Source organism: Scyliorhinus torazame, chromosome 23 (genome assembly GCF_047496885.1).
Source record: "Scyliorhinus torazame isolate Kashiwa2021f chromosome 23, sScyTor2.1, whole genome shotgun sequence".
NCBI classification, from domain to species: domain Eukaryota; kingdom Metazoa; phylum Chordata; class Chondrichthyes; order Carcharhiniformes; family Scyliorhinidae; genus Scyliorhinus; species Scyliorhinus torazame.
This window is the reverse complement of record NC_092729.1, coordinates 69750843-69773282: the sequence shown is the minus strand read 5'-3', so window position 1 is coordinate 69773282 and position 22440 is coordinate 69750843. Positions and strand designations below refer to the sequence as shown.

At 50.5% G+C, this 22440-nt stretch overlaps 1 long non-coding RNA gene across 1 annotated transcript in view; it reads left to right on the top strand.

Annotated features, from left to right (window-relative positions):
- The first annotated feature begins 574 nt into the window (after window positions 1-574).
- Window positions 575-22440, top strand: part of LOC140399617 (uncharacterized) — a 295698-nt gene continuing 273832 nt past the window's right edge. The window contains exons 1-2 of the long non-coding RNA XR_011937766.1: window positions 575-968; window positions 1304-1410. This is a non-coding gene — a long non-coding RNA (uncharacterized lncRNA). The remainder of the gene's footprint in view (window positions 969-1303; window positions 1411-22440) is intronic.

Here is a 22440-nt window from a genome sequence, read left to right as displayed (position 1 = left end):
CAAACAAAGACAGAAATAAGGACAGGACATTGTGAATCTGTGGCTGTCTGCTGAATTAACATAACCATAGACAGGACAAGTGTTACCTTTTCAGACACAGGAAACACACCGAGGGGGACATTCCTGACAGAAAGTCGGGGGTGGGGACTGCACACAGGTCACTGAGGAGATCTCAGTCCAAACTGTTTCTAATCATTTCCCAATTCTATTTTAAATTATGATTCAATCCTATTGGGAGGGGAGTGAGTGAGAGAGAGATGTGGCAGATGCAGTATAACATGGATAAATATGAGGTTATGCACTTGGGTAGAAAAAATAAGAACGTCCCTGTCTAATAATTACATTTAATCCAATTTTTTCCGGCCTGCTCAGTGAACAACACTGGTGTGGGGAAGGCCAAGGTTTAGCTGAAGTCACATTCTGTGTGTGTGGGGCTGAGCAGCAAGGAGATCAGCATCTCTTGTCACTCATTTACATGTCAATAGAGAGCTGTCCTCTGAGACAGACATTCCACACATGGCAGAGACTAGGGGTGGAGTCTGCTCACAGCTCACTGAGGATACATCTGTGTCTGAGGGACTTCAGTTCACAAACCAAAAACCCACGACACTGAAAACATTACCCCTCTGCTTCAGTGTGTGTGTGTGTGTGTGTGTGTGTGTGTCGCTGGGTGTGTCAATCTCTCTGTTTTGAGCTGTGCATTTTGGGTGTTGACATGTTGCTGATTGGCTCGAGATTGGAAATGTTGGACTCCTGTTGTGCTGTTTTTTATATTTTTTTTAAATGTCCCTGTTATTGTCTTTATAACCAATTTTATCTCCTTTTTTTCTCCAGAGGCATCTTTATTTGGAAAACTGGAAGGAGGTCGGGAATCATGTGAGGAGGACGAGGGAGTGTGAATTCTTCCCGAGGGAGCGCTGGCTGAGGCCTGTTCCGCAGGCTTCACCCGGGTTATTACCCTGACTGAGGTTTAATTTTAATATTGGAGGGATCAAAGAGAGTGAGGGAGGGAGACATAAATATGTATAAGAGGTACAGAGAGACAGCAAGAAACACAAGAGAAGGGGATTTTCACAGTAACTTCATTGCAGTATTAATGTAAGCCTAATTGTGATAATAAAAAGATTTTGAGTATTAATTGTCTCTCAATCTTTTTTAACCTCTGGTTGAAAGCTGTGACTTATTTGTATTCGGATGTTGCTGAGGAGTTGTAAAACTGAAAAGGGAACCCTGGGCTCTCGCTGTATTAAATAGTTTCAATCTTTTCCAGTGATTTAGTTAACTTTCTCCCTCTTTTTCCCAGGAATTTGAATTTTGAAAGACTGCAATGTGAGCAGGAATCTTTGGACAAAGGCTATTCTCCAGAGGACAAGTGGATGGACTGAGGCCTACTCCACAGGCCGCACTCACGTGAGTTGTCTCTTTATTGCCGCCCCGGCCTTGCACTTAGACACAAACACATTAACTCTTTGGTGGGCGGCAAAGAGTAAAATACAAATCTGGAATATGAAGCTGTCTAATTTTGTTCCAAAATAACAGGGGTTATATTAATTCTGAGCGTCCCGGGTATTTGTGGTGGGGTAGGGGGTAGGGGGCGGGGGGGGGGGGGGGGGGGGCGGGGGGGGGGGGATTTAACGGTTTAAGCCACTCTCTGCAACCTGGTAGCAAATATAAACGACACTCAACACTGCCGACTGCACCTTCTGGGATCTTTCTGCGTGCCAATGGATTTCGTTTTCGAAAGGTTTTTCTTCATTTTAAGAGGCAGTTTAACTCTTTCAGAAACTGAAGGGACTTCTCCAGGGATGTTCCAATCCACACATGACACGGCGGTGGGGGTGGGGTTGTTCGGTGCAGTGGGGAATGGGGCACCCAGCAGGAGTGAAGGGGGGGGGGAGGAAGGACAGTGTCCCATCGGTTAGGTCCAGATAGCTGCCGCTGTGGGATCTTGCTGTTCACTCACAGGCCTGTGGCCTTTTACGCGCAGCAACAGTGACCACAACTCTTACAATAAAATAGCTCCCCCCGTGTTTGCGTGGGTTTCGCCCCCACAACCCAAAGATGTGCAGGGTGGGTAGACTGGCCACACGGAATTGTCCCTGAATTGGAAAAAATGAACTGGGCACTCTAAATTTATAAAAATAAATAAATAAATCTACAGTCCCTACTTCTTTAAAAAAAACAATGAAATCGCTCACAGACTGCAAAGTGGGTTTGAAGGTCTCGAATGTTAAAGTTTTAAACTTGAGTGGTTGGGAACGAGGGAGTTAATGAACCCTTCCTGCTGCACTGACGGGATATTCAGCCAGATCTCATAGCCGCTGAGGGAGAAATCCACCATCAGAAACTCGGAACTCAATTTGGAAAGTGTCACCATTTTGGGGATCTCCCCGTGCACAAGTTGCCTGCAGAATTCCGGAAATGAAACAACAGTGGGGTCACTTTAATAATGAATCCATCGACTGTAAAGTAATCTCGAATTATAGTCCCTTAACTTGAAACGGGGATAATTCTGGAATAAAGCCTGTGTTTTAGGCCGAGATTTAAATGTGAGGGTGAAATGAAATTGACGGGGCCATTTGAATTCAGTTTGCGGTGGTAGTGATTGATCGATTCCTGTGTGTGACCCTCTCAGTCTCTCCATCCCTCTCAGTCTCTCACCCTCTCAGTCTCTCTCTCCCTCTCAGCCTCTCACCCTCTCAGTCTCTCACCCTCTCAGTCTCTCTCTCCCTCTCAGTCTCTCACCCTCTCAGTCTCTCTCCCTCTCAGCCTCTCACCCTCTCAGTCTCTCTCACCCTCTCAGTCTCTCACCCTCTCGGTCTCTCACCCTCTCAGTCTCTCACCCTCTCAGTCTCTCTCTCCCTCTCAGTCTCTCACCCTCTCAGTCTCTCTCCCTCTCAGTCTCTCACCCTCTCAGTCTCTCTCCCTCTCAGCCTCTCACCCTCTCAGTCTCTCTCACCCTCTCAGTCTCTCACCCTCTCAGTCTCTCCATCCCTCTCAGTCTCTCACCCTCTCAGTCTCTCTCCCTCTCAGCCTCTCACCCTCTCAGTCTCTCTCCCTCTCAGCCTCTCTCCCTCTCAGTCTCTCTCTCCCTCTCAGCCTCTCACCCTCTCAGTCTCTCACCCTCTCAGCCTCTCACCCTCTCAGTCTCTCTCACCCTCTCAGCCTCTCACCCTCTCAGTCTCTCTCACCCTCTCAGCCTCTCACCCTCTCAGTCTCTCTCTCCCTCTCAGTCTCTCACCCTCTCAGTCTCTCTCCCTCTCTCTCCCTCTCAGTCTCTCTCCCTCTCAATCTCTCACCCTCTCAGTCTCTCCCTCCCTCTCAGTCTCTCCCTCTCTCTCCCTCTCAGTCTCTCTCTCTCCCTCTCAGTCTCTCACCCTCTCAGTCTCTCACCCTCTCAGTCTCTCTCACCCTCTCAGTCTGTCACCCTCTCAGTCTCTCACCATCTCTCTCCCTCTCAGTCTCTCTCCCTCTCAATCTCTCTCCCTCTCAGCCTCTCCCTCCCTCTCAATCTCTCACCCTCTCAGTCTCTCTCCCTCTCAGTCTCTCCCCCTCTCAGCCTCTCCCTCCCTCTTAGTCTCACCCTCTCTCTCTCTCTCCCTCTCAGTCTCTCACCCTCTCAGTCTCTCCCTCTCAGTCTCTCCCTCAGTCTCTCTCTCCCTCTCAGTCTCTCCCCCTCTCAGCCACACCCTCCCTCTCAGTCTCACCCTCTCTCTCTCCCTCTCAGTCTCTCACCCTCTCCCTCTCAGTCTCTCTCTCCCTCTCAGTCTCTCCCTCTCAGCCTCTCTCTCCCTCTATGTCTCTCTCTCCCTCTCAGTCTCTCAGTCTCTCTCTCCCTCTCAATCTCTCTCCCTCTCAGCCTCTCTCTCCCTCTCAGCCTCTCTCACCCTCTCAGCCTCTCTCCCTCTCAGCCTCTCTCTCCCTCTCAGCCTCTCACACTCTCAGTCTCTCTCCCTCTCAGCCTCTCTCACCCTCTCAGCCTCTCTCTCAGCCTCTCTCCCTCTCAGTCTCTCTCTCCCTCTCAGCCTCTCTCTCCCTCTCAGTCCCTCTCCCTCTCAGCCTCTCACCCTCTCAGCCTCTCTCTCCCTCTCAGTCTCTCTCCCTCTCAGTCTCTCTCCCTCTCAGTCTCTCTCCCTCTCAGCCTCTCTCACCCTCTCAGCCTCTCTCCCTCTCAGTCTCTCTCCCTCTCAGTCTCTCTCCCTCTCAGCCTCTCTCACCCTCTCAGACTCTCTCCCTCTCAGTCTCTCTCCCTCTCAGTCTCTCACCCTTTCAGACTCTCTCCCTCTCAGTCTCTCTCTCCCTCTCAGACTCTCTCCCTCTCTGTCTCTCTCCCTCTCAGTCTCTCCCTCTCAGTCTCTCTCTCCCTCTCAGCCTCTCTCTCCCTCTCAGCCTCTGTCTCCCTCTCAGCCTCTCTCACCCTCTCAGACTCTCTCCCTCTCAGTCTCTCCCTCTCAGTCTCTCTCCCTCTCAGTCTCTCACCCTCTCAGCCTCTCTCTCCCTCTCAGTCTCTCACCCTCTCAGTCTCTCCCTCTCAGTCTCTCCCTCTCAGTCTCTCTCCCTCTCAGTCCCTCTCCCTCTCAGTCTCTCTCTCCCTCAGCCTCTCTCTCCCTCTCAGTCCATCTCCCTCTCAGTCTCTCTCCCTCTCAGTCTCTCTCCCTCTCAGTCTCTCCCTCTCAGTCTCTCTCCCTCTCAGTCTCTCTCCCTCTCAGTCTCTCTCCCTCTCAGTCTCTCTCTCCCTCTCAGTCTCTCTCTCCCTCTCAGTCTCTCTCCCTCTAAGTCTCTCTCCCTCTCAGTCTCTCTCTCCGTCTCAGCCTCTCTCCCTCTCAGTCTCTCTCCCTCTCAGTCTCTCTCCCTCTCAGTCTCTCTCCCTCTCAGTCACTCTCCCTCTCAGTCTCTCTCCCTCTCAGTCTCTCTCCCTCTCAGTCTCTCTCCCTCTCAGTCTCTTTCCCTCTCAGTCTCTCTCTCCCTCTCAGTCTCTCTCCCTCTCAGCCTCTCTCCCTCTCAGTCTCTCTCCCTCTCAGCCTCTCTCCCTCTCAGTCTCTTTCCCTCTCAGTCTCTCTCTCCCTCTCAGTCTCTCTCCCTCTCAGCCTCTCTCCCTCTCTGTCTCTCTACCTCTCAGTCTCTCTCCCTCTCAGTCTCTCTCTCCCTCTCAGTCTCTCTCCCTCTCAGTCACTCTCCCTCTCAGTCTCTCACCCTCTCAGTCTCTCTCCCTCTCAGCCTCTCTCCCTCTCACTCTCTCCCTCTCAGTCTCTCTCCCTCTCAGTCTCTCTCCCTCTCAGTCTCTCTCCCTCTCAGTCTCTCTCTCCCTCTCAGCCTCTCTCCCTCTCAGTCTCTCTCCCTCTCAGTCTCTCTCCCTCTCAGTCTCTCTACCTCTCAGCCTCTCTCCCTCTCAGTCTCTCTCCCTCTCAGTCTCTCTCACCCTCTCAGTCTCTCTCCCTCTCAGTCACTCTCCCTCTCAGTCTCTCACCCTCTCAGCCTCTCTCCCTCTCAGCCTCTCTCTCCCTCTCAGCCTCTCTCACCCTCTCAGCCTCTCTCCCTCTCAGTCTCTCTCCCTCTCAGTCTCTCTCTCCCTCTCAGTCTCTCTCACCCTCTCAGCCTCTCTCTCCCTCTCAGCCTCTCTCACCCTCTCAGCCTCTCTCTCCCTCTCAGTCTCTCCCTCTCAATCTCTCACCCTCTCAGTCTCTCTCCCTTTCAGTCTCTCTCTCCCTCTCAGTCTCTCTCCCTCTCAGTCTCTCTCCCTCTCAATCTCTCACCCTCTCAGTCTCTCTCCCTCTCAGTCTCTCTCTCTCCCTCTCAGTCTCTCCCCCTCTCAGCCTCTCCCTCCCTCTCAGTCTCACCCTCTCTCTCTCTCTCCCTCTCAGTCTCTCACCCTCTCAGTCTCTCCCTCTCAGTCTCTCCCTCTCAGTCTCTCTCACCCTCTCTCTCTCTCTCCCTCTCAGTCTCTCACCCTCTCAGTCTCTCCCTCTCACCCTCTCAGTCTCTCTCTCCCTCTCAGTCTCTCCCTCTCAGCCTCTCTCTCCCTCTCAGTCTCCCTCACCCTCTCAGCCTCTCTCTCCCTCCATGTCTCTCTCTCCCTCTCAGTCTCTCTCAGTCTCTCTCTCCCTCTCAATCTCTCTCCCTCTCAGTCTCTCTCTCCCTCTCAGTCTCTCTCCCTCTCAGCCTCTCTCACACTCTCAGCCTCTCTCACACTCTCAGTCTCTCTCCCTCTCAGCCTCTCTCTCCCTCTCAGCCTCTCTCTCCCTCCATGTCTCTCTCTCCCTCTCAGTCACTCTCAGTCTCTCTCTCCCTCTCAATCTCTCTCCCTCTCAGTCTCTCTCTCCCTCTCAGTCTCTCTCCCTCTCAGCCTCTCTCACACTCTCAGCCTCTCTCACACTCTCAGTCTCTCTCCCTCTCAGCCTCTCTCTCCCTCTCAGCCTCTCTCACCCTCTCAGTCTCTCTCCCTCTCAGTCTCTCTCCCTCTCAGTCTCTCCCTCTCAGCCTCTCTCCCTCTCACTCTCTCCCTCTCAGTCTCTCTCCCTCTCAGTCTCTCTCCCTCTCAGTCTCTCTCCCTCTCAGTCTCTCTCCCTCTCAGTCTCTCTCCCTCTCAGCCTCTCTCACCCTCTCAGCCTCTCTCACCCTCTCACTCTCTCCCTCTCAGTCTCTCTCCCTCTCAGTCTCTCTCCCTCTCAGTCTCTCTCCCTCTCAGTCTCTCCCTCTCAGCCTCTCTCACCCTCTCAGCCTCTCTCTCCCTCTCAGCCTCTCTCACCCTCTCAGCCTCTCTCCCTCTCAGTCTCTCTCCCTCTCAGTCTCTCTCTCCCTCTCAGTCTCTCTCCCTCTCAGTCTCTCTCCCTCTCAGTCTCTCTCACCCTCTCAGTCTCTCTCCCTCTCAGCCTCTCTCCCTCAGCCTCTCTCCCTCTCAGTCTCTCTCCCTCTCAGTCTCTCACCATCTCAGTCTCTCCCTCTCAGCCTCTCTTCCTCTCAGTCTCTCCCACTCAGCCTCTCTCGCCCTCTCTCCCTCTCAGTGTGCAGACTCTGCACAGACTCTGCTGCACAACCAGGGCTCAGACCCCCACCTCCCCACCCCATATTCCTCACCCCACCATGGTGTCCACACTGTAAACCTAACTAGACGGAGGGAAAGGGCGGGGGGAGAAACAGGGTGAGGGAGAACCAAACTGGGAGGGGGGGGAACATTGGGGACTCAGTGGGGGAAATCGATGCTGCATCTTGGGAGCGGTTGAGTCCTCCTCCGTTGTGGGGCTGCCCGTGGGATCCTGCTGTGCAGACTGGTCTACATTGTAACTTTAGTCATTAGTACATTGACTGGCCGGGGGGGGGGGGAAGGTTTTGGGTTTTAGTTCTGTAATCATAAATATTAAACATGTCCAGTGTGGTGCGACACTTATTCCAAATGGGAAGACAGGAGATTTTCCGAGGACATTTCAATCCAGCTCTCTCAAAGGGCCTGGAACGGGAAAGGCTGCGATTGGGGCCAAGCTTAATTTACCAATCGCACAGTGCCCGTGTTTTACTGGGATTAATGGGAAAGGAGAGAGAGAGAATGGGAAAGGAGAGAGAGAGAGAATGGGACAGGAGTGAGAGAATGGGAAAGGAGAGAGAGAGAGAGAGAATGGGCAAGGAGAGAGAGAGAGAATGGGAAAGGAGAGAGAGAGAGAATGGGAAAGGAGAGAGAGAATGGGAAAGGAGAGAAAGAGAATGGGAAAGGTGAGAGAGAGAGAGAGAATGGGAAAGGAGTGAGAGAATGGGAAAGGAGAGAGAGAGAGAGAATGGGAAAGGAGAGCGAGAATGGGAAAGGAGAGAGAGAATGGGAAAGGAGAGATAGAGAATGGGAAAGGAGAGAGAGAGAATGGGAAGGAGAGATGAGAATGGGAAAGGAGAGAGAGAGAGAGAATGGGAAAGGAGAGAGAGAATGGGAAAGGAGAGAGAGAGAATGGGAAAGGAGAGAGAGAATGGGGAAGGAAGAGAGATAGAGAATGGGAAAGGAGAGAGAGAGAGAGAATGGGAAAGGAGAGAGAGAGAATGGGAAAGGAGAGATAGAGAATGGGAAAGGAGAGAGAGAGAATGGGAAGGAGAGATAGAGAATGGGAAAGGAGAGAGAGAGAGAGAATGGGAAAGGAGAGAGAGAATGGGAAAGGAGAGAGAGAGAATGGGAAAGGAGAGAGAGAGAATGGGAAAGGAGAGAGAGAATGGGGAAGGAAGAGAGATAGAGAATGGGAAAGGAGAGAGAGAGAGAGAATGGGAAAGGAGAGAGAGAGAATGGGAAAGGAGAGAGAGAGAGAGAATGGGAAAGGAGAGGGAGAGAGAGAGAATGGGATAGGAGAGAGAGAGAATGGGAAAGGAGAGAGAGAGAGAATGGGAAAGGAGAGAGAGATAGAGAATGGGAAAGGAGAGAGAGAGAATGGGAAAGGAGAGAGAGAATGGGAAAGGAGAGAGAGAATGGGAAAGGAGAGAATGGGAAAGGAGAGAGAGAGAATGGGAAAGGAGAGAGAGAATGGGAAAGGAGAGAGAGAGAATGGGAAAGGAGAGAGAGAGAATGGGAAATGAGAGAGAGAATGGGAAAGGAGAGAGAGAATGGGAAAGGAGAGATAGAAAGGAAAATGAGAGAGAGAATGGGAAAGGAGAGAGAATAGAAAAGGAGAGAGAGAAAGGAAAAGGAGAGAGAGAGAGAGAGAATGGAAAAGGAGAGAGAGATAGGAAAATGGGAGCGAGAATGGGAAAGGAGAGAGAGAATGGGAAAGGAGAGAGAGAAAGGAAAAGGAGAGAGAGAATGGGAAAGGAGAGAGAGAATGCGGTGAAGGGGGAAGGAGAGAGAGAAGGGGACGGAGATTGGTAACGGTGCCTTGGAGTCTTGCTGGGCAGAGATGACCCGGAAAGTGCCTCCCGAAAGAAGCAGCCGCTGGGTTTTAAATCCATCCCCCACTTGTGAAGCTGGTGGGAGAGGGACGGGAATTGAAAGTTGTTTAAGGTGAAGTTTTATTCCTGGATAATTCTGCTGCCAGTTTTCCCCACACGGGGATGAATTGAGGGATTCAGTGCACTGTGCAGGAAGCATTTTGAGTTTATTGAGGTGTTGACTGGATTTCTCTCTCTGTCTCTCTCTCTGTCTGCCTGTCCACATTTTGGCCCACCTGTGAATTTTGTGTTGATAAAGATCCACCCTGGATAATGTTGCTGGTCAGCTTGTTTTAAAGAAGGATACAGCTCTGGGGAGGATCAGAGGATGTGGGGGGGGGGAACAGGTTACTGAGTTGCATGGTCAGCCGTGATAATGAATGGCAGAGCAGGTGGGAAGGGCCGAATGGCCTGCTCCAGGTTTCAGTGTTTAAATTGTTCCCCTGTCTGTGACCAGGTTGTGTGTGTGTGTGGAATCGTGCTGTGTACTCGCCTGGTCTGGCTCCCTGTTACTTACAAACACCCGCGAGCTGACTGTAAATGGAAAAGATTGAGGGAAAGAGGGAGGCTGGGAGAGGGAGAGGCAGACACAGAGAGAGAGAGGTGGGGAAATGGAGGGAGGGAAGGGCAGCTGAACAGGGAGGGGCTGGGAATGGGGGTGTGAGGGGCTCAGGAAGGGTAGTGGAAAGAGACAGAGTGTCAGGGTGGGGGTGTCCACCGCTGCCGTGGGGCTGTTACTGGGATCTTGCTGTGCGGAACTGCCTTCATTGCGACTGTAATCGATTCATTGACTGGAGAGGGTTTGGGATGTGATTGTGGAATGTTAAACACTGACACATGTCCCGTGTGGCGGCACTTTATTCAGAATGATAAGACATGAACATTTCGAAGGACATTTCGATCGAGCGCTGACAAGGGCCTGGAATGTAAAAGGCTGTGACTGGAAGGGGGCTTAAATTGCCAATCAGAACAGGGCCTATGTCTTGGTGTCAGTCATGTCACATTTACATGTAAAAGGCCAGGGACCATTTCAATTCACTTTACTGAGTTTCTGAGTGTAGAATGTTCTTGTCTCTCTGCCCTTCCAGATTTCTCTCTGATGGAGAGAATTGGGCGGTTCAACGTGTGGTAACATTCAAGGCTCTGGGCCTAGTTCTGGGCAGAGGGATTGGAGCAGATTAGAGTATTTACACTTGTCTCTCCAGGCTTGGTGGGTGGAAGGGCCAGTTCTGTACGGTCTGATTCTGTGGAGATCCGGCTCCGAGAGGGATAGAGAGAGAGAGCAATGAAATGAGAGAGAGGGAGGGAGAGAAATGAAATGAGAGAGAAAGAGAGCGATGGAGGCAGAGGTAAGTGTGGAAGTTGAAGGCTGGGGATGTGAAGGGGATCTGGTGGGGTGGGGGAGAGAGACAGAGAGTGTGGGAGGGGTGTCCTGCACCATCGTGGTACTGCCAGTGGGATCTTGCTGTGTAGAATTGCCTTCATTGCTCATGTACACTGACTGGAGGGGTGACTGGATCTGATTGTGCAATTAGGATGGAGATAGGGGAGAGTGCAAAGCCAGAGGGAGCGGAGAGAGAGAGACAAGAGTCGTGGCTGGGGGGTAGAGTCAGGGTCCAGCTTCCTCCCCCCTCCTTGTGCCCACACAACCCACCCCATATTCCTCGCACGGCGACAGTGTCCACACTGGGGGGGGTGGGGAATGTTGGGGGCTGTGTGGGTGAAAGAGAGCCAGTGAGGCGATGGCGTGGGAGGGGGTATCCAGAGACAGCAAAGCAGAGGTGGACATTGGTTGGTGGGTCAAGGGAGGAGGGGGGATAAAGACACAGGATCTGACGGTCTCCAGTGTGGGATCTTGCTGTGTGAGGCTGAGGGAAATATTGACGTGGAGCGGTGGGGCTGGAGAATCAATCTCCACTTGGGAGAGGCGAGCTTTGATCAGGAATAGTCAGCGTGGCAGAGGGAGGCCGTGCTGAACCAATGGGACTGAATTATTGGAGGAGGTGACCAGATGAGGGTGGTGCAGTTGATGTAGTTTATCTGGATTGCAGCCAAGCCTCTGACAAGGCCCCACATGGGAGACTGACAAAGAAGTCAAATGCACATGGGAGATGGGGTAACTTGGAAGCAGAACTGAGTTAGTGATAGGAGACAGAGGGTGGTGGGAGAAGGCTGTTTGTGTGACTGGAGGCCAGTCATAGAGTGAAAGATGTTTACAGCATGGAAACGGTCCCTTCGGCCCAGCTTGTCCGTGCCGCCCAGTTTCTATCACTAAGCTAGTCCCACTTGCCCGCATTTGGCCCATATCCCTCTGTACCCACCCTGCCCACGGATGGGAGGGTTCTTGCACCCCTAGACCCCGCCCCACATTCCTCGCACAACAACTGCGGCTATTCTCACCGCAAACACTTTTTTTTTCAAATCCGGCCGATCCCACACTGGAGTGTGTGTGTGTGTGTGGGGGGGGGGGGATTCTGCTGTGCGAGGATGAGGGACATATTGAAGTGGAGTAAGAGGGGGAAGTTTGTTTGGAGAGACGTAAATGTTCTCGGGTGTTTGTGGGATCTGACTGTGCACTGCCACTGTACCATGGAATATACAGACTTCCAAGTGTTTGGGAGAGAGGGAGAGGTGACTGATGGAAGGGGAAGTGTCCGTATTAATACTGAATGAGGAAACAGCAGCAATCCTGGAGCCAGTGGCTCGGGAGACATATTTGACAGTAAAATTCTCTCGTCCCACATTGTTGTAATGATGTACAGATGTTCCAGCTGTGCAGTGATTGAGTAGCAGGTGCTGCATCGGTGTTGTAATAGGTTAGTGGGTGCCCCATCAGTGCTGTAATTAATAATTGTGCTCGCTCAGTGTTGTAATTGGGTATCGGGTGTTCCCTCAGTGTTGTAATTGGGTATCGGGTGCTCCCTCAGTGTTGTAATTGGCTATCGGGTGCTCTGTCAGTGTTGTAATTGAGTATTGGGTGCTCCCTCAGTATTGTAATAGGTTAGCGGGTGCCCCATCAGTGCTGTAATTGGGTATCGGGTGCTCACTCAGTGTTGTAATTGGGTATTGGGTGCTCCCTCAGTGTTGAAATTGAGTATCGGGTGCTGCCTCAGTGTTGTAATTCGTTTTCGGGTGCTCCCTCAGTGTTGTAATTGGGTATCGGGTGCTCCCTCAGTGTTGTAATTGGTTATCGGGTGCTCTGTCAGTGTTGTAATTGGGTATCGGGTGCGCCCTCGGTGTTGTAATTGGGTATCGGGTGCTCTGTCAGTGTTGTAATTGGGTATCGGGTGCGCCCTCGGTGTTGTAATTGGGTATCGGGTGCTCCCTCAGTGTTGTAATTGGTTATCGGGTGCTCTGTCAGTGTTGTAATTGAGTATCGGGTGCTCCCTCAGTGTTGTAATTGGCTATCGGGTGCTCCCTCAGTGTTGTAATATGCTATCGGGTGCTCCCTCAGTGTTGTAATTGGGTATCGGGTGCTCCCTCAGTGTTGTAATTGGGTATCGGGTGCTCCCTCAGTGTTGTAATTGGTTTTCGGGTGCTCCCTCAGTGTTGTAATTGGGTATCGGGTGCTCCCTCAGTGTTGTAATTGGTTATCGGGTGCTCTGTCAGTGTTGTAATTGGGTATCGGGTGCGCCCTCGGTGTTGTAATTGGGTATCGGGTGCTCTGTCAGTGTTGTAATTGGGTATCGGGTGCGCCCTCGGTGTTGTAATTGGGTATTGGGTGCTCCCTCAGTGTTGTAATTGGGTATCGGGTGCTCCCTCAGTGTTGTAATTGGGTATCGGGTACTCCCTCAGTGTTGTAATTGGTTTTCGGTTGCTCCCTCAGTGTTGTAATTGGGTATCGGGTGCTCCCTCAGTGTTGTAATTGGGTATCGGGTGCTCTGTCAGTGTTGTAATTGGGTATCGGGTGCTCTCTCAGTATTGTAATTGGGTATAGGCTGCTCCCTCAGTGTTGTAATTGGGTATCGGGTGCTCCCTCAGTGTTGTAATTGGGTATCGGGTGCCCCCTCAGTGTTGTAATTGGGTATCGGGTGCTCCCTCAGTGTTGTAATTGGTTATCGGATGCCCCCTCAGTGTTGTAATTGGTTTTCGGGTGCTCCCTCAGTGTTGTAATTGAGTATCGGGTGCTCCCTCAGTGTTGTAATTGGGTATCGGGTGCTCTGTCAGTGTTGTAATTGGGTATCGGGTGCTCTCTCAGTATTGTAATTGGGTATAGGCTGCTCCCTCAGTGTTGTAATTGGGTATCGGGTGCTCCCTCAGTGTTGTAATTGGGTATCGGGTGCCCCCTCAGTGTTGTAATTGGGTATCGGGTGCTCCCTCAGTGTTGTAATTGGTTATCGGATGCCCCCTCAGTGTTGTAATTGGTTTTCGGGTGCTCCCTCAGTGTTGTAATTGAGTATCGGGTGCTCCCTCAGTGTTGTAATTAGTTTTCAGGTGCTCCCTCAGTGTTGTAATTGGGTATCCGGTGCACCCTCAGTGTTGTAATTGGGTATTGGGTGCTCTGTCAGTGTTGTAATTGAGTATCGGGTGCTCCCTCAGTGTTGTAATTGGCTATCGGGTGCTCCCTCAGTGTTGTAATTGGCTATCAGGTGCTCTGTCAGTGTTGTAATTGGGTATAGGCTGCTCCCTCAGTGTTGTAATTTGTTTTTGGGTGCTCCCTCAGTGTTGTAATTGGCTATCGGGTGCTCCCTCAGTGTTGTAATTTGTTTTTGGGTGCTCTGTCAGTGTTGTAATTGGGTATAGGCTGCTCCCTCAGTGTTGTAATTGGTTATCGGGTGCTCTGTCAGTGTTGTAATTGAGTATCGGGTGTTCCCTTAGTGTTGTAATTGGGTATCGGGTGCTCCCTCAGTGTTGTAATTGGGTATCGGGTGCTCCCTCAGTGTTGTAATTGGGTATCGGGTGCTCCCTCAGTGTTGTAATTGGGTATCGGGTGCTCCCTCAGTGTTGTAATTGGGTATCGGGTGCTCCCTCAGTGTTGTAATTGGGTATCGGGTACTCCCTCAGTGTTGTAATTGGGTATCGGGTACTCCCTCAGTGTTGTAATTGGTTTTCGGGTGCTCCCTCAGTGTTGTAATTGGGTATCGGGTGCTCCCTCAGTGTTGTAATTGGGTATCGGGTGCTCTGTCAGTGTTGTAATTGGGTATCGGGTGCTCTCTCAGTATTGTAATTGGGTATAGGCTGCTCCCTCAGTGTTGTAATTGGGTATCGGGTGCTCCCTCAGTGTTGTAATTGGGTATCGGGTGCCCCCTCAGTGTTGTAATTGGGTATCGGGTGCTCCCTCAGTGTTGTAATTGGTTATCGGATGCCCCCTCAGTGTTGTAATTGGTTTTCGGGTGCTCCCTCAGTGTTGTAATTGAGTATCGGGTGCTCCCTCAGTGTTGTAATTGGGTATCGGGTGCTCTGTCAGTGTTGTAATTGGGTATCGGGTGCTCTCTCAGTATTGTAATTGGGTATAGGCTGCTCCCTCAGTGTTGTAATTGGGTATCGGGTGCTCCCTCAGTGTTGTAATTGGGTATCGGGTGCCCCCTCAGTGTTGTAATTGGGTATCGGGTGCTCCCTCAGTGTTGTAATTGGTTATCGGATGCCCCCTCAGTGTTGTAATTGGTTTTCGGCTGCTCCCTCAGTGTTGTAATTGAGTATCGGGTGCTCCCTCAGTGTTGTAATTAGTTTTCAGGTGCTCCTTCAGTGTTGTAATTGGGTATCCGGTGCACCCTCAGTGTTGTAATTGGGTATCGGGTGCTCTGTCAGTGTTGTAATTGAGTATCGGGTGCTCCCTCAGTGTTGTAATTGGCTATCGGGTGCTCCCTCAGTGTTGTAATTGGCTATCAGGTGCTCTGTCAGTGTTGTAATTGGGTATAGGCTGCTCCCTCAGTGTTGTAATTTGTTTTTGGGTGCTCCCTCAGTGTTGTAATTGGCTATCGGGTGCTCCCTCAGTGTTGTAATTGGCTATCAGGTGCTCTGTCAGTGTTGTAATTGGGTATAGGCTGCTCCCTCAGTGTTGTAATTTGTTTTTGGGTGCTCTGTCAGTGTTGTAATTGGGTATAGGCTGCTCCCTCAGTGTTGTAATTGGTTATCGGGTGCTCTGTCAGTGTTGTAATTGAGTATCGGGTGTTCCCTTAGTGTTGTAATTGGGTATCGGGTGCTCCCTCAGTGTTGTAATTGGGTATCGGGTGCTCCCTCAGTGTTGTAATTGGGTATCGGGTGCTCCCTCAGTGTTGTAATTGGGTATCGGGTACTCCCTCAGTGTTGTAATTGGGTATCGGGTACTCCCTCAGTGTTGTAATTGGTTTTCGGGTGCTCCCTCAGTGTTGTAATTGGGTATCGGGTGCTCCCTCAGTGTTGTAATTGGGTATCGGGTGCTCTGTCAGTGTTGTAATTGGGTATCGGGTGCTCTCTCAGTATTGTAATTGGGTATAGGCTGCTCCCTCAGTGTTGTAATTGGGTATCGGGTGCTCCCTCAGTGTTGTAATTGGGTATCGGGTGCCCCCTCAGTGTTGTAATTGGGTATCGTGTGCTCCCTCAGTGTTGTAATTGGTTATCGGATGCCCCCTCAGTGTTGTAATTGGTTTTCGGGTGCTCCCTCAGTGTTGTAATTGAGTATCGGGTGCTCCCTCAGTGTTGTAATTGGGTATCGGGTGCTCTTGTCAGTGTTGTAATTGGGTATCGGGTGCTCTCTCAGTATTGTAATTGGGTATAGGCTGCTCCCTCAGTGTTGTAATTGGGTATCGGGTGCTCCCTCAGTGTTGTAATTGGGTATCGGGTGCCCCCTCAGTGTTGTAATTGGGTATCGGGTGCTCCCTCAGTGTTGTAATTGGTTATCGGATGCCCCCTCAGTGTTGTAATTGGTTTTCGGCTGCTCCCTCAGTGTTGTAATTGAGTATCGGGTGCTCCCTCAGTGTTGTAATTAGTTTTCAGGTGCTCCCTCAGTGTTGTAATTGGGTATCCGGTGCACCCTCAGTGTTGTAATTGGGTATCGGGTGCTCTGTCAGTGTTGTAATTGAGTATCGGGTGCTCCCTCAGTGTTGTAATTGGCTATCGGGTGCTCCCTCAGTGTTGTAATTGGCTATCAGGTGCTCTGTCAGTGTTGTAATTGGGTATAGGCTGCTCCCTCAGTGTTGTAATTTGTTTTTGGGTGCTCCCTCAGTGTTGTAATTGGCTATCGGGTGCTCCCTCAGTGTTGTAATTGGCTATCAGGTGCTCTGTCAGTGTTGTAATTGGGTATAGGCTGCTCCCTCAGTGTTGTAATTTGTTTTTGGGTGCTCTGTCAGTGTTGTAATTGGGTATAGGCTGCTCCCTCAGTGTTGTAATTGGTTATCGGGTGCTCTGTCAGTGTTGTAATTGAGTATCGGGTGTTCCCTTAGTGTTGTAATTGGGTATCGGGTGCTCCCTCAGTGTTGTAATTGGGTATCGGGTGCTCCCTCAGTGTTGTAATTGGGTATCGGGTGCTCCCTCAGTGTTGTAATTGGGTATCGGGTGCTCCCTCAGTGTTGTAATTGGGTATCGGGTGCTCCCTCAGTGTTGTAATTGGGTATCGGGTACTCCCTCAGTGTTGTAATTGGGTATCGGGTAGTCCCTCAGTGTTGTAATTGGTTTTCGGGTGCTCCCTCAGTGTTGTAATTGGGTATCGGGTGCTCCCTCAGTGTTGTAATTGGGTATCGGGTGCTCTGTCAGTGTTGTAATTGGGTATCGGGTGCTCCCTCAGTGTTGTAATTGGGTATCGGGTGCTCCCTCAGTGTTGTAATTGGGTATCGGGTGCTCCCTCAGTGTTGTAATTGGGTATCGGGTACTCCCTCAGTGTTGTAATTGGGTATCGGGTAGTCCCTCAGTGTTGTAATTGGTTTTCGGGTGCTCCCTCAGTGTTGTAATTGGGTATCGGGTGCTCCCTCAGTGTTGTAATTGGGTATCGGGTGCTCCCTCAGTGTTGTAATTGGGTATCGGGTGCTCTGTCAGTGTTGTAATTGGGTATCGGGTGCTCTCTCAGTATTGTAATTGGGTATAGGCTGCTCCCTCAGTGTTGTAATTGGGTATCGGGTGCTCCCTCAGTGTTGTAATTGGGTATCGGGTGCCCCCTCAGTGTTGTAATTGGGTATCGTGTGCTCCCTCAGTGTTGTAATTGGTTATCGGATGCCCCCTCAGTGTTGTAATTGGTTTTCGGGTGCTCCCTCAGTGTTGTAATTGAGTATCGGGTGCTCCCTCAGTGTTGTAATTGGGTATCGGGTGCTCTGTCAGTGTTGTAATTGGGTATCGGGTGCTCTCTCAGTATTGTAATTGGGTATAGGCTGCTCCCTCAGTGTTGTAATTGGGTATCGGGTGCTCCCTCAGTGTTGTAATTGGGTATCGGGTGCCCCCTCAGTGTTGTAATTGGGTATCGGGTGCTCCCTCAGTGTTGTAATTGGTTATCGGATGCCCCCTCAGTGTTGTAATTGGTTTTCGGCTGCTCCCTCAGTGTTGTAATTGAGTATCGGGTGCTCCCTCAGTGTTGTAATTAGTTTTCAGGTGCTCCCTCAGTGTTGTAATTGGGTATCCGGTGCACCCTCAGTGTTGTAATTGGGTATCGGGTGCTCTGTCAGTGTTGTAATTGAGTATCGGGTGCTCCCTCAGTGTTGTAATTGGCTATCGGGTGCTCCCTCAGTGTTGTAATTGGCTATCGGGTGCTCCCTCAGTGTTGTAATATGCTATCGGGTGCTCCCTCAGTGTTGTAATTGGGTATCGGGTGCTCCCTCAGTGTTGTAATTGGGTATCGGGTGCTCCCTCAGTGTTGTAATTGGTTTTCGGGTGCTCCCTCAGTGTTGTAATTGGGTATCGGGTGCTCCCTCAGTGTTGTAATTGGTTATCGGGTGCTCTGTCAGTGTTGTAATTGGGTATCGGGTGCGCCCTCGGTGTTGTAATTGGGTATCGGGTGCTCTGTCAGTGTTGTAATTGGGTATCGGGTGCGCCCTCGGTGTTGTAATTGGGTATTGGGTGCTCCCTCAGTGTTGTAATTGGGTATCGGGTGCTCCCTCAGTGTTGTAATTGGGTATCGGGTACTCCCTCAGTGTTGTAATTGGTTTTCGGTTGCTCCCTCAGTGTTGTAATTGGGTATCGGGTGCTCCCTCAGTGTTGTAATTGGGTATCGGGTGCTCTGTCAGTGTTGTAATTGGGTATCGGGTGCTCTCTCAGTATTGTAATTGGGTGTAGGCTGCTCCCTCAGTGTTGTAATTGGGTATCGGGTGCTCCCTCAGTGTTGTAATTGGGTATCGGGTGCCCCCTCAGTGTTGTAATTGGGTATCGGGTGCTCCCTCAGTGTTGTAATTGGTTATCGGATGCCCCCTCAGTGTTGTAATTGGTTTTCGGGTGCTCCCTCAGTGTTGTAATTGAGTATCGGGTGCTCCCTCAGTGTTGTAATTGGGTATCGGGTGCTCTGTCAGTGTTGTAATTGGGTATCGGGTGCTCTCTCAGTATTGTAATTGGGTATAGGCTGCTCCCTCAGTGTTGTAATTGGGTATCGGGTGCTCCCTCAGTGTTGTAATTGGGTATCGGGTGCCCCCTCAGTGTTGTAATTGGGTATCGGGTGCTCCCTCAGTGTTGTAATTGGTTATCGGATGCCCCCTCAGTGTTGTAATTGGTTTTCGGGTGCTCCCTCAGTGTTGTAATTGAGTATCGGGTGCTCCCTCAGTGTTGTAATTAGTTTTCAGGTGCTCCCTCAGTGTTGTAATTGGGTATCCGGTGCACCCTCAGTGTTGTAATTGGGTATTGGGTGCTCTGTCAGTGTTGTAATTGAGTATCGGGTGCTCCCTCAGTGTTGTAATTGGCTATCGGGTGCTCCCTCAGTGTTGTAATTGGCTATCAGGTGCTCTGTCAGTGTTGTAATTGGGTATAGGCTGCTCCCTCAGTGTTGTAATTTGTTTTTGGGTGCTCCCTCAGTGTTGTAATTGGCTATCGGGTGCTCCCTCAGTGTTGTAATTTGTTTTTGGGTGCTCTGTCAGTGTTGTAATTGGGTATAGGCTGCTCCCTCAGTGTTGTAATTGGTTATCGGGTGCTCTGTCAGTGTTGTAATTGAGTATCGGGTGTTCCCTTAGTGTTGTAATTGGGTATCGGGTGCTCCCTCAGTGTTGTAATTGGGTATCGGGTGCTCCCTCAGTGTTGTAATTGGGTATCGGGTGCTCCCTCAGTGTTGTAATTGGGTATCGGGTGCTCCCTCAGTGTTGTAATTGGGTATCGGGTGCTCCCTCAGTGTTGTAATTGGGTATCGGGTACTCCCTCAGTGTTGTAATTGGGTATCGGGTACTCCCTCAGTGTTGTAATTGGTTTTCGGGTGCTCCCTCAGTGTTGTAATTGGGTATCGGGTGCTCCCTCAGTGTTGTAATTGGGTATCGGGTGCTCTGTCAGTGTTGTAATTGGGTATCGGGTGCTCTCTCAGTATTGTAATTGGGTATAGGCTGCTCCCTCAGTGTTGTAATTGGGTATCGGGTGCTCCCTCAGTGTTGTAATTGGGTATCGGGTGCCCCCTCAGTGTTGTAATTGGGTATCGGGTGCTCCCTCAGTGTTGTAATTGGTTATCGGATGCCCCCTCAGTGTTGTAATTGGTTTTCGTGTGCTCCCTCAGTGTTGTAATTGAGTATCGGGTGCTCCCTCAGTGTTGTAATTGGGTATCGGGTGCTCTGTCAGTGTTGTAATTGGGTATCGGGTGCTCTCTCAGTATTGTAATTGGGTATAGGCTGCTCCCTCAGTGTTGTAATTGGGTATCGGGTGCTCCCTCAGTGTTGTAATTGGGTATCGGGTGCCCCCTCAGTGTTGTAATTGGGTATCGGGTGCTCCCTCAGTGTTGTAATTGGTTATCGGATGCCCCCTCAGTGTTGTAATTGGTTTTCGGCTGCTCCCTCAGTGTTGTAATTGAGTATCGGGTGCTCCCTCAGTGTTGTAATTAGTTTTCAGGTGCTCCTTCAGTGTTGTAATTGGGTATCCGGTGCACCCTCAGTGTTATAATTGGGTATCGGGTGCTCTGTCAGTGTTGTAATTGAGTATCGGGTGCTCCCTCAGTGTTGTAATTGGCTATCGGGTGCTCCCTCAGTGTTGTAATTGGCTATCAGGTGCTCTGTCAGTGTTGTAATTGGGTATAGGCTGCTCCCTCAGTGTTGTAATTTGTTTTTGGGTGCTCCCTCAGTGTTGTAATTGGCTATCGGGTGCTCCCTCAGTGTTGTAATTGGCTATCAGGTGCTCTGTCAGTGTTGTAATTGGGTATAGGCTGCTCCCTCAGTGTTGTAATTTGTTTTTGGGTGCTCTGTCAGTGTTGTAATTGGGTATAGGCTGCTCCCTCAGTGTTGTAATTGGTTATCGGGTGCTCTGTCAGTGTTGTAATTGAGTATCGGGTGTTCCCTTAGTGTTGTAATTGGGTATCGGGTGCTCCCTCAGTGTTGTAATTGGGTATCGGGTGCTCCCTCAGTGTTGTAATTGGGTATCGGGTGCTCCCTCAGTGTTGTAATTGGGTATCGGGTACTCCCTCAGTGTTGTAATTGGGTATCGGGTACTCCCTCAGTGTTGTAATTGGTTTTCGGGTGCTCCCTCAGTGTTGTAATTGGGTATCGGGTGCTCCCTCAGTGTTGTAATTGGGTATCGGGTGCTCTGTCAGTGTTGTAATTGGGTATCGGGTGCTCTCTCAGTATTGTAATTGGGTATAGGCTGCTCCCTCAGTGTTGTAATTGGGTATCGGGTGCTCCCTCAGTGTTGTAATTGGGTATCGGGTGCCCCCTCAGTGTTGTAATTGGGTATCGTGTGCTCCCTCAGTGTTGTAATTGGTTATCGGATGCCCCCTCAGTGTTGTAATTGGTTTTCGGCTGCTCCCTCAGTGTTGTAATTGAGTATCGGGTGCTCCCTCAGTGTTGTAATTAGTTTTCAGGTGCTCCCTCAGTGTTGTAATTGGGTATCCGGTGCACCCTCAGTGTTGTAATTGGGTATCGGGTGCTCTGTCAGTGTTGTAATTGAGTATCGGGTGCTCCCTCAGTGTTGTAATTGGCTATCGGGTGCTCCCTCAGTGTTGTAATTGGCTATCAGGTGCTCTGTCAGTGTTGTAATTGGGTATAGGCTGCTCCCTCAGTGTTGTAATTTGTTTTTGGGTGCTCCCTCAGTGTTGTAATTGGCTATCGGGTGCTCCCTCAGTGTTGTAATTGGCTATCAGGTGCTCTGTCAGTGTTGTAATTGGGTATAGGCTGCTCCCTCAGTGTTGTAATTTGTTTTTGGGTGCTCTGTCAGTGTTGTAATTGGGTATAGGCTGCTCCCTCAGTGTTGTAATTGGTTATCGGGTGCTCTGTCAGTGTTGTAATTGAGTATCGGGTGTTCCCTTAGTGTTGTAATTGGGTATCGGGTGCTCCCTCAGTGTTGTAATTGGGTATCGGGTGCTCCCTCAGTGTTGTAATTGGGTATCGGGTGCTCCCTCAGTGTTGTAATTGGGTATCGGGTGCTCCCTCAGTGTTGTAATTGGGTATCGGGTGCTCCCTCAGTGTTGTAATTGGGTATCGGGTACTCCCTCAGTGTTGTAATTGGGTATCGGGTAGTCCCTCAGTGTTGTAATTGGTTTTCGGGTGCTCCCTCAGTGTTGTAATTGGGTATCGGGTGCTCCCTCAGTGTTGTAATTGGGTATCGGGTGCTCTGTCAGTGTTGTAATTGGGTATCGGGTGCTCTCTCAGTATTGTAATTGGGTATAGGCTGCTCCCTCAGTGTTGTAATTGGGTATCGGGTGCTCCCTCAGTGTTGTAATTGGGTATCGGGTGCCCCCTCAGTGTTGTAATTGGGTATCGGGTGCTCCCTCAGTGTTGTAATTGGTTATCGGATGCCCCCTCAGTGTTGTAATTGGTTTTCGGGTGCTCCCTCAGTGTTGTAATTGAGTATCGGGTGCTCCCTCAGTGTTGTAATTGGGTATCGGGTGCTCTGTCAGTGTTGTAATTGGGTATCGGGTGCTCTCTCAGTATTGTAATTGGGTATAGGCTGCTCCCTCAGTGTTGTAATTGGGTATCGGGTGCTCCCTCAGTGTTGTAATTGGGTATCGGGTGCCCCCTCAGTGTTGTAATTGGGTATCGGGTGCTCCCTCAGTGTTGTAATTGGTTATCGGATGCCCCCTCAGTGTTGTAATTGGTTTTCGGCTGCTCCCTCAGTGTTGTAATTGAGTATCGGGTGCTCCCTCAGTGTTGTAATTAGTTTTCAGGTGCTCCTTCAGTGTTGTAATTGGGTATCCGGTGCACCCTCAGTGTTATAATTGGGTATCGGGTGCTCTGTCAGTGTTGTAATTGAGTATCGGGTGCTCCCTCAGTGTTGTAATTGGCTATCGGGTGCTCCCTCAGTGTTGTAATTGGCTATCAGGTGCTCTGTCAGTGTTGTAATTGGGTATAGGCTGCTCCCTCAGTGTTGTAATTTGTTTTTGGGTGCTCCCTCAGTGTTGTAATTGGCTATCGGGTGCTCCTTCAGTGTTGTAATTGGCTATCAGGTGCTCTGTCAGTGTTGTAATTGGGTATAGGCTGCTCCCTCAGTGTTGTAATTTGTTTTTGGGTGCTCTGTCAGTGTTGTAATTGGGTATAG